Below are 12,190 nucleotides of genomic sequence, written 5' to 3'. Positions count from 1 at the left end.
AATGAAAATCAAGTTGAACTCATATGAAAGGCCTTTCAAAATGAAGAAAGATGGTGTTTTCCTTTTTCTGATATATTTTCTCGTTCCAGAGATATTAACGATTTTGTATTATGCAAATTAGATAACCGATGACGTCATAAGTTTGACAGAAATTGGTGTAAAAACACAAAATCAGTAATATCTCTGTAAATACCTAAGCAAAGTAATTGAAACTTGGCACCAGTATTGTACCCTAAGAAATACACCACATGTTGCATATTTTGGTGTTGCTATGGCAACAATCTCGGTTCCAGATCTCTTTCATGTGGATATAGCAATCCCGGGTTTTGATCCATTCCAAACCTTATCCCCCATCTTTATGGTCATTTGGGTGCCTAGCGCAATGAGCACATTACGTATGTTTGGAATGACACCATTTACTTCTCCCTGTAAAGCCATAAATCGTGATATTTGATTCAAAGAAGAAAAAGACTGGAACCAAAAGTGTTGCCATAGCAACATAATTATATGTACCATGTGGTGTATTTCTTAGGGTACAATACTGGTGCCAAGTTTCAATTACTTTGCTTTAGTATTTACAGAGATACTACTGATTTTGTGTTTTTACACAAATTTCTGTCAAACTTATGACGTCATCAGTTATCTAATTTGCATAATACAAAATCGTTAATATCTCTGGAACGAGAAAAGATATCAGAAAAATGAAAAAACCATCTTTCTTCATTTTGAAAGGCCTTTCATGTGAGTTTAACTTGATTTTCATTTCATAGGCACTTTAATGGTGCCGTGACCAATCAGATGCTAGTTCAAACCACAGGGATAGTTGCCCAGCTTCTTCATCTTGCATTAGGTGGTTTCCTTGCGACACAATAACATTATACAAATAATTCTAGTGTTCACGCTTTTCTGATTCGTAAAGTATCTTAAAGTTCTCCAGGTAGACCAACTAAATATGACATGTTTTGCTGTTGCTATATTTACAAGTGTGCAAAAACTCTTCAAGGGAAATGAAGATTTGAGAAGTTTGTTTTCATTGACTTTATTACAGTAAATTACAAGATGTAGTTCCATAAATTATCCATACCTTCGCTACGGAAGGGGTTTTTCCTTAGGATCCCCCCCCCCCACCCCACTGGAAATTCCAATTAAGCTTCATACATTTCCTTTAATTTTTTGGCATTTGAGACCCCTCCGACCCCCAGGAAATCCCAATCCCTTCCATGGGGGGTATATGGACATTTTCTGGAACCACACAAGTATCATTTGAACAAAATACGCAAAGCGTGTTTTTGCTTAGATGCCAGTAATGCCTTAGACTGTTCCAGAGTCTGGGTAGTTGGGGGAGAGCGAAAAACGCGGGTGAGCGACCTACCAAGTGCTTGTAACAGGCTAGTTATGCCTTGGACAAGGCACTTTACTGATCAGGGGTACCCAAGGGCCAATTTGTCAGAAATCACCAGGAAACATAATCGCCCTAAAGTAATCAACAAATAAGTACTATTAAAACAAGTTTTCAAGTTGATAGCAAATTTGTTTCTGTTCTGCACTCCCGGAAGAAGGGTGTCGGTTATTTTATTTTCCAGCAACAGTCAGCAAGCGTAAAATACAGCTCCCACAAACCATTCAGGTGGGTATGGTTAATGGGTCTTATTTCGACCTAAAACTTTGAAAAATTGTTTTTCTCAAATAGGCAAAAAGAAGTTTTTTCACTTAATCTATCTTTTATACACAGTAAAGTCTAAATCTGAAATTGAAGTAGACTTTTTACTGATTCATGCAAAGTCCTCAAACGTAAGAAATTTTCTCTCTCCAATAACTCTGCCTCGAAAAATTTTTCAAACTATTTTATTTGGCCATTTCATCTTAACTAACTATGACCAATCCTACATTCTCTAATATTTGATGTTGATATTGAAGAAAACAAAAAATATCTGTCACTGAACAAACCTTTCTCAAATGAAGTTCAGACACAATCGTGAGCGAAATTTGCATTTGAAAAGAAAAGCACTGCAACTCGTTTTGAAGTCAGAGGAAGTTAATTAGAATTGCAGATAGATTTTCACATTGATGTTCAATTTTTCGTTCTTTGCTAACAGCAAAACGTGAACGTGTTTCTGTGTTTATTGAACGGGTAAGAACCTGTTTAGTCAAGATTGTTTCATCAAAATCAAAGATGGAGGACATGGAATCATAATGAAAGACGTGCTTTGTACAAGGCTTGAACAAGAGAGTGTGGAGGTGTTGTCTTACAAGAACTTTGCCTTGAAACCATGGCCGCTAACACGTGTACTTTCAACGTGGAAGGACGAATTGTCTCCTAACGGGTCTTCTTAAGAGGTAACCAGTCTATACTGCTATCTTTTTTTACGTGTGTAGTTACTCCGAACGTACACTTTTTAAAACTTATAAGAGAAGGTAGTATTTCACATGTGTGTAGTGATTATAAGCTGAACTGAACAAGATAAACTGTTATGCCCGACTTATTGACATAAAATTTATTTCAGATAGAAGCCTTTCAATTAAATTAAATATGATTTTAAAGCGTTGGTTTGTTTAGAATTGAGCTCTTGATAATTTTGTTTAAGAAAACCATTTAAAATCTAAAAGCAAAGTTAGTATGAGGCAGGTGGGGGGATGTGACGGATGAGTTATTTTGTCCTCCTTTCTCCCATACCCTGGGGTGATAATGGCATCACTGAGGCAAAGTCGCAATCTACCAGTTAGTAACTGCATTGTTATGTCACCCTATCCAACTATCACGTTATTTTTATTTTTCATAACTAGGAATCTGGAAGATCCGACTTGAGATGTCATATCACTGGAGAAGGTTCTCGTGATTGAAATAGACAGACAGCATGTAAATGGTGTTCCGTAAACTCACTGCAGGTAAGTGTTATTTTGATATTTTAACTCTGTGATTTCATTAAAAGTTAGGATTGAATAAGGTGACTTCATTCGTTTGTTTTGTGCTTGCCTACAAAATCGGGCGACGGATATCAATCGGACGGGGTATTTCGCTGATACCCGTCGTCCGATTTTGTACCACGTGATGCGTTTTGTCCAATGAGCGCGCGCAAAAATTAATGAGTGGGTTATAATTTGTCATAATTTAATATTTCCATCTTTTCGAACCAGTTGAAGATGTACAGTAGAAGTATGTTTTGCCTGAAAGGAGAACTGTTCCAAAAAAAAACCTTGTCCACATGAAACGTTACAAGCAAAAGTCTATATAGAACTTGAAGGTAATAAGATAACGTCGTAGCAAGCTAATGGAAAGCTGGCGTTTTGTGATTTAGCCCTTCGTTATAGGAACGCGAAGTTTAAAGCATTTCAGGCCACAACTTGCTCTGATTTTGTTCATTGTCAAGAGTGAAGAATATCTAAGAAGATCTAAGAACAAACAGTTTGCCCTTAATTTTGTATTGATTTAAATCATCAAGAACAAGCACGTATTCACATGGTTTTTTTTTTCTCCCTTTAGGAAAATGCCAAGCGTGGAAAGGAAAAAGCTGGAATTAAAAAACAAGAAAAGAAGGACAACTACATGATGAAGATTGCTATTGAGGTTAGTTGATTAATTTACTGTTCTTTCTTAGCTGTAGATCAGACCCAGGTTGTTTGGAAGCAAATTAACACTCGGAATCGTTTCTCATTTTCTTGAAAGCGAATACAGGTGCGCTATGTGTCGAATAATATTAAATCTGGATGCATTTTTCTAATTTCTCGAACGGTGTCACGATGAAGCAATCGCTATTATTTGTTATAAAAACCAGCCTTTTGTCTCCCTTTACAGCCGTTATTTTGATCGTCACGCAACGACTCTTGAGAAGCGTTACGTGACGACCGAAATACCAGCCGCGAAGGACGCCAGCTTTTAGTGCTGCTTGGTGAAATCAACTAAAAAAGGTTTTTGTAACCCGGCAGCGGAATGATCTTTTAGGATTTAACTATCCAAACCAGTAGCAGTTCCAGTGGCCGTTTTTTACGCTAGGCTTAGCAAATATTAAACATCAAAAATTGGAATAATGAATTTGGCATGACAGAACGTCTAACTTTAAACCCAGCGATAAAGTTTATGTGATCGGCGTCTGGCTTTTCCAGCGCATTTTTCATTTCTCTTTCTAGTTGAGTGCTTCAAAAACCAGTAGTTGACGTGCTTGTTGTGACGAGTTTTAGTACAACTGCATTTATTGATTTATCTTTTCTTTATTTATTTTCATGCAGGTTGCCGTGTGCCTTGGAAGTTTTGAAGCTTTGAGAGTCAAGAAAGCAAGAAAGAGTATCATCCAAGTGAAAGACAAGTTTAATCAAAGGTAGAGATTTTCACCGAGAATTTTTTGCCAAAAAATCGGAGCTTGAAGTTTATTTCTTTTAATTTCTTTGAAAATCATTCGTTTAAGTCTAGATTATTTTCGTGCTGAAGACATCAATCAGTGCTATTTTGAGTAGTTTGTAGAATCGGAACTTTTGTGAATTTTTACTAGATTCAAGAACAAACTTCTTAGCTTAAGTTACGTCAATTTTTCTTGTCAAAGTTTTCACTGTGTTAACATCTGTTTAAAAAGTTTCAATTTTCCCGCCAAAAGACTTAGAAAAATACGGGCGCTTGAAATACGCACGCGCCAATTTACTTTAAAAATGTTGTAAACTTCATGTACTCCGTTTGACAAATTTTAATTTTCCCGCCAAAAAACTTAGGAAAAATACGGGCGCCTAAAATACGCATGCGCCAATTTTTTTATATTTTTCATAAGTTTGTTTCTCAATAAATAATATTGTCAATAAAATTAATTTACTTTTTGTCTGGTCTCTGATATATTTACTTAAACTACAATTTATAAAAGTCAATAAAGTGCATACGTTTTCTTTGTGATCTTTATTATTTCTAATAAATATTTCAGACAAATAAATACAAACAAGTGTTTTGTCTTTTAATTACTTTTATTGAACTCAAATATTCTTTAATTAATTAAGTGATTTCCCATTAATTTAATTAAAAAGGTGTCTGGAAAAAAATTTTCTCTATATACTAAGACTTTTGGCGGGAAAATTTGAACAAATTTGCACAGCGTTTCCCCTGACAACATTTTCGGCAAAAAATTCAAAATGGCTTCCTTTGAAATTTTCCCGCCAAAAAAGTGTAAACAGCATTTCGTGCAAAAAAATGAAAATAAAACGCCAATTTATTTCTTACCCTAAAAACCCGAAGAAATAAGTGATTTGTAGCGTAACTTTTTCCAAATCGAATTTTGTTTAGATATTTCCCCCTCCGAACCGTTTTAGATTTTTAAAGTTTTTGCACGAGATGGTGTATACATGTTACAAACTACAAAGACAAGCAACATGGCAAGCTATAGTCTGCTATGTGAAAAATGTTTCTCAGTTTTTCAAGCTTTTGATGCATGTTTTGACATTCACACTTCAAGATCGAACTTTTCGGAAGTTCAAATTTCCAATTGATCTTCGAAAAGTTCTCGCGTTTTTAACTTTACATTTCCAATTTATCTTTGACTTTTTAATGTTTATAGCTTGCCATGTTGCCTCAGATTAGACCTTTTTCTGCCGTCCATTTTCGTTTGTTACACAGGACAAAAACGTAAGAAAATCTATCCGATATTTGAATTCCGTACCGTCATCAATTTGTTGACAACTATTAAAAACACTAAATTTCTAAAAAATTGTTGCAAAGGTCTTCTTGTCATTTTCTTTTAAAAATACAACGTTGACATGGGCAAATTCCAAGTGTTGTTTCAGCCGCTCAGAATAATGACAATTTAATTGCATGCTTGGCCCCATGTCCTTTATTAATTCTTGTAATTGAATAATAAGCCGAAATCAAGTTTAAATTCAAATACAAATTGCATAATTCAAAAGTATTGCCGGAACGTAATTCAACTTTATTCTTATTACTGATTTGTCCTGTGAAACATCGAGTGTCGGCAGAAAATTTCTTAGCAGGTAAAAATATTTTTCTAAAACCCAATGTCTGGTCTAAGGAACAGAAGCGTTGTTCTAAAGTCAAGTCCTAGTATTTACGAATTATTGCGATTAAAAATTGACCAAATCCAGAAAGGATAAAATAAAGGTTATACAGACCACAATAAAGCAACGATTTCAAAATAAAACACTCCGTTTTAAATTCTCTCTTCGCTTTTATACAAATTTGCGCAACCTAGAAAATAATTTTTTCCAAGTTAAAACTTATTTTGTCGTTGCTAATTTGTTTTAGGTAGCTCGACTGAGCTTGTACAAACTTACAACAAATTTCTTCATGAAAGTTAATTTAATTTCAAAATAAACACACGACAGTTTTGTTTTATATTCCAAGGAACAGCAAGCCAATCTCAAAGCAATGTTAAAATATTGTTGACTCAAATCAAAATTGGTCAGTTTTCACATCGTGAACGTTAGTAGAAAACAACACAATTCATTTAGTTCTAAATTGTTAATCTTTTCTTTCTATTTTCCAATTTTTAAAAACGTACTGTGCCAGATTTGTGTTTGTTTTATATCCTAAGGATAAGCGAAACAATTTTAGAACCAAGTTGAAAATTTGTTGACTTAAAACCAAATTGCTGTTTTTTTTTTCAAAATATCTTGGCTAACAGAAGGAAAATCCCACAATTCGTAGATATAAATTGTTAATTTAATTTATACACGTGGCAAGACAATTTCAGAGCAAAGTTAAAATATGCTGACGTAAATCACAATTGCTGACTTTTTTTTCGTAATATCTTGACAGTTGGCAAAAAAAAAATCATCCGTTTGGTTGTGTTGGTAGTTTTATATCTTAATTATTAACCAGTGCTTCCTAAAAAAACGCTTGATTTTGTGGTCTGTATAACACTAAATTTTGCCTTTATCAATTGAGTGCTTCTTAAAATCTTCCAAACCAGACATCGGGTTATTAAGCTCCAAAAATGACAAGAGAGCAACATAGGCAAATTCGTTTCTCGTACGTCTTTTATCCAAAACAAGTTTGAAAATAAAACTTGAAATTGGAAAAAAAAAAAAAAAAAACTACGTTATTGTCGTCAAAATAAAGTTTTGCCAATGTCATTATTTTTGCATAAAATAGCTAGTGTTCTCTTGTCATCTACAGTTATATTCAGTTGATGAAGCGAATGTGTGAATCTTCTAAGGTGGCTCTTATCTATTGACGATAAATTCTTATCGATATAAATTTTTAGGTACAATAGTTTTGAACTGTTATCAATACTTTTACTTGGCAGTTTTTCCCTTGAAAAAAATAAATAATTGTAATTGAAATATGCTGCTGATTAAATTAGATGTAGCCTTTGTACATCCAACCACCCTCGCTTGTCTAGCAGTACCACCTTAAAAAATATCACCTTCCCGCAACATCAACTGATTTACTGTACTGAATGTAAAACTAAAAACCTTGAGCAATCAGCGCTACGGGATCTAAGACTCGTGTTTGGTTTTGCACCCGATGTTTAATTAACAACCAAATAATATCAAAGTGATAAAGAAAAAAAAAACAACAAGAAACAGCGATAACGAATTTTTGTTCAGAGGTAAATTCCGTGAAATTACTAACGTCCGATGCTAACTAAACGATCGCTCAAGGTTTGCAATGTAATGGTGGCTGATATTCAAAGTATTTTTGGCCAATTTTTCAGTCCCTGATTTGTGTGTTTTTGGATTCGATGCAGACAATAAATAAATCCTATCAAAAAGAAACAGTTAGTAAACCCTATAGCCATCTGAATCAAGGGTGAAGTTTCTTTGCAAATTTAGACATTTAGTCAGCCACCACTTTTACTACAATCATTTCACAATTTAATGTTCTTATCTTTGAAGTATTTCCTCCTGATTTAGTGATTCCATGTACGTCCTCTTGACCAGATTCCTTGCTCAATTTTCCCTTTCACCAAGTTATATTCCTGAACAAGAAATAAAAAATTTAGTGATCAGTAAAGGATCAGGAGTTTTAAAACTACAGACATTAAAATATAAATCTACCTGCGTAAATGATGTTTGACGCCCCATGACAAATTCGCGAGTACCTACGCGCGAGGCCCAACAACTCGCAAAACTTTTTTTGAAAGTCAAAGTTTTAATTTCCAGTTGTTGATATCGAAACAAAAATTCCAAGAACAAAGTTCGTATAAAGTGAGGAAAGGGAAAGCTTTGGGGCAACGTTATCAGTCACAAGTCAACAAATACAAGCTTGTTTCAAGCAAAGTTGTCTGAAATTTCTCTTAAAACTACGCAGTATGAGTTAATTTTTTTCAAGGCCGCCGCCCTTAAAGTATATAGCAAGCCAAACCAAATGTATACTGTGTTTCTGTCGAGTTTTGAGTCGAAGAAACGCTCAGAGCGAACAGAACGCGCACGTGTTAATTCTTCAGAAACTTTTTGACTCTTCTTCCGCTTTCTGAACTAAATTAAGTAGTATTTTTTAAAGCCACAACTCACCTTCGGTTAGAATAGCGTTATTTCCTTTAGTCCTTCATCGTACAAGCATCTTCTTCCTTCAAGGAAACAGACTCATCTTTAGCAGGACACACGTATTCACACATCCACGACAAGCTTCAACTGCGAAAATTCAACCATGTGTAATGAATATGAATTAGGAGCTCAAGCCAATCACTGATGAATACGTCACAGAGTTGTCGCACATTTTACCCGCACCCTTTCTCAGCCAGCCAATCAAAAAACTGTGAAAAAAGAACGCTTTCGTGGTTCAAACTTTGTTGTTTTTAACATGCAAAAATTCGTATTTTCAAATAAGAATAATGCCTATTTAGTTAAGAATGCGTCTCACAGCAGAAAGGAAAATAAATTGTTAGATTAAGTTAGATTTTGATAATTTAATAAAAGTTGTTGGTGTTGTTGTTATTAGTCTGTCTCATGACTTTTTAATTTAAAAGCAATTCTAAAGGGTTTTATCAATTGGCCACAGAAAGTATTCTAGCAAATGTCTAGGAAATATAAATGCCGCTCTGATATAGTAGAGTATTACTAAGGAAATGACTGAAATGAATTGATATTTTAAAGTACATTTAACACAATACCTTATAATTTTGTACGCCCCTGCAGTTTTCTCATTCCATTGGCAATGTAATAAGAAATTGGATGATGATCATCTTCTAACACGTAAAGACGTCCTAACATTATAAGACTTCTTCGGTAAGTACTGTTTTAATCAATCAATTGTTCGCTTTTCATGGCAGTAATTTTTTCTAGTTACAGTAACATTCATATAACCGGTGTTTCGCCATTCCCCATACGTTCCACGAGCGTCCCCTTATTCCTCCTCTATCCATAATTCTAATCCTAACTCAAAGCACAACAATAACAATTATAAACTCTGTACCGAAAACAAAGGCTGGGACAACACCCATGGGTTTTCTATGGGTCCCTTGCTACCTTCTTCGTGCATTCACTGTACGTTCCCCCCTGGACGTTTCCTTTTGCGCTCAGCATGCGTTCCCGTGTTTTCCCTCGCGTTCCCTTGCGTTTTCGTGCTCTCCGCCATACGGTTTCTCCTGCGTTTCGCTATACGTTTCCCCGTGCTTTCCCGCCCCTGCGGTTCGTGCGCTCCCTTGCACCTTCAATAGCCTTAACCCTTATACTAAACTTGGACCGAAACCCAACGATGTCCGACACCCAACTTTGGCTGACACCTACCCGCTGAGGCCAACAAACAACCGCGCAGGTTGCCCCTCTGCGTTCCCCGGTACGTTCTCACCTGCGTTAACTGTAAGTTCTTCAATGCGTTTCCTCGTGTGTTGAACTGTGTGTTCCCTAGAGTGCGTGTTCTCTTACTTTTCCCCATGCGTTGCCCGTGAATTAAGCATTCCGTGGTCTGTTCCCTTGCGCTTTCCTCGTGCTATCTGTGTGTCCCCTCGTTTCTTTCTATAAACCTTAATACCCCCCCCCCCCCACTTTCCACATAAATTAAGCCTAATAGTTAGCATCAGAGTGATACCTTTTATCAGGGCAGCTGGCCTTGCATTTCAAATTGCGTTATAATTGACACTGCGTGTTGTAGTACATGTATCTCCTGACCGAGCGAGATACGGAAAAGAAACAGTGCCTGGCCCGGTCCTTAGTCTCCTATGCACTTTGGATCCGTCACGCATTCCTCCCCTTTCGTGAAATGAGGAAGGATTGCGTGACGAAACCAAAGAAATTCTGCATTGTTGTTAGTTTTTATATTTTAATATAGTTAAAGAAACAGAATTTTAATATATTTGTTTAGTTAATAGTTGTAATTAGGTTTTTTAAATGTATATAAATATTTTCAATTTTTTATATATATTAATTACGTTTTTAGTTAGGCAGGTTAGGTGTCCACAATTAGTAGAGGGGACTTTTCCCCCTCAGCTACTACAGTTTGACACGTTAATAAAGTTGTTATTATTATTATTATGTCTCCTTCGCAGCCGTTTTTAGTGTCGTCGCGCAACGAGCGTTGCACTAAAAACGGCTGCGAAGGAGACTATGTTGTTGGAGGCTATGGTTGTTTTGACTATATATTGCTTTCTTTCTAGCGCTTGGAATGAACCTTCATAATAATTTTCCATTACTCGAAGTAGAACCTGCCTAACTATTAAAACACTACCTGTTAGCGGTGCTCATGATCAGCGTCCTTGGCTTATCTCTCCTGGTCCTTAGTTTAAGCGCGGTGCGTGTCGAATTGTGGGCAATATGTAAAGGCGCCTTTGGACAAGTCGTCCCCAGTCGCCTCTTGTAAGACCCAGACGAGCGGACTGGGAACAAGTTAAATCATAACCCATTACCTTACTATAGGAAATTAACGCTTGTGTTAATTAAGGTATTTGAAATTAACGCGACTTAAATTAACGCGAATTGAAGGAAAAATCACTTCCCAATAAAGGAAATTAAGGCGAAAGGGGAGGTAACATTTCAAAATGAAGAAAATTAACGCGACAAACACAAAGAAATAAAATTTTTTGAGATAACAGGAACAAATTTATTTCAACACTAGGCGTATAATCCTAAACGTAGGGGTTAAGCGAAGAAATCTGACCGCCTCAGTTGTTCTTCACAGTTTCAGTGATACCGGCTAGGAATATTTCTTTTCCCCCCTGGATGGGATGCTAGTCCATCGCAGGGTTACCCCCAGCATTATTTCACAGGTACCCATTTATACACCTGGGTGGAGAGAGGCACTATAAGAGTTAAGTGTCTAGCCCGGTCAAGAACACAACACAGTGACCCCGGCCAGCCCTTGAACCAGAACCATTCAATCCTAACAATTAGGGCACTGCGCCTCCCACGGAAGAGAAACATACACAGACAAACAACATTTTAGCCACATATTTTTTTTATTGCAAGAATTCTACAATAATGTCGTACATAGTGTTTTGTCACGATGGAGTTTGATTTGGGAATTATTTCAAGTAAATGTAGCAAAAAAAAAAGTCTAACATATTCCAGCACTTATTTACAGGACAAAAGCAATTTTAGAATCTTATGAACTGACAGTTTGCTTGTAATGAAAACATAAAACAATCAAATAACATTAAACATTTACCTAAATTCTAAAAGCACTCTGGTGTACACAGTAATTAAATAAGAGTTTCTGTAATCTATTTCATTCTTCCTATTTTAACCATCCTAATCCTAATGGTTTATTATTAATATCTATTTGATGTTTTTAAACTAATATTGTCAGGTTTTTCTGACTGAAGAAAATTTTGTACATTGCAAATTTTGTTACTGCCCACTTAATTAACAATTTTCATTAACAATTAAACAAATCTGTAATACAAAATTAATATTAGAATCATGAGCATAGTTGAAAAGCTTCAGGTACTGTAAGAAAACAAATCTACATCTGACTGTAAAAAAGAAAGTTAATGAAGACAAAGCTTATAATCACTGTATTAAAGCCGTTAACTCACAGCTTCACCTAATCACATATTTTGGTTGTTTGAACGATTTTGTTATGAATGAAATTAAAATCTATAATCTTGTATGAACTTATTTATAAAAAAAGAATGAATTCCTCTGAAGTAATGTCCATGCCACAGAAGGTTGGTTACAAGTTTGAGGTTAGACAAATCCAAGTTGAATAACAAATCTTTGTTAAATAGGATGCAAACCATGAAATTTAGAGGATCTTGACAAAGTGCGAGCTATTGAGTTATACAAGCCATTCCAGTTAGCCTAAACAACACATTTGTTAGCCTAA

The sequence above is a fragment of the Oculina patagonica genome, chromosome 10 (assembly GCF_052425735.1).
Source record: "Oculina patagonica isolate OP01 chromosome 10, crgOcupat, whole genome shotgun sequence".
Classification (NCBI taxonomy): Eukaryota; Metazoa; Cnidaria; class Anthozoa; order Scleractinia; family Oculinidae; genus Oculina; species Oculina patagonica.
This window is presented reverse-complemented; position numbering follows the sequence as displayed.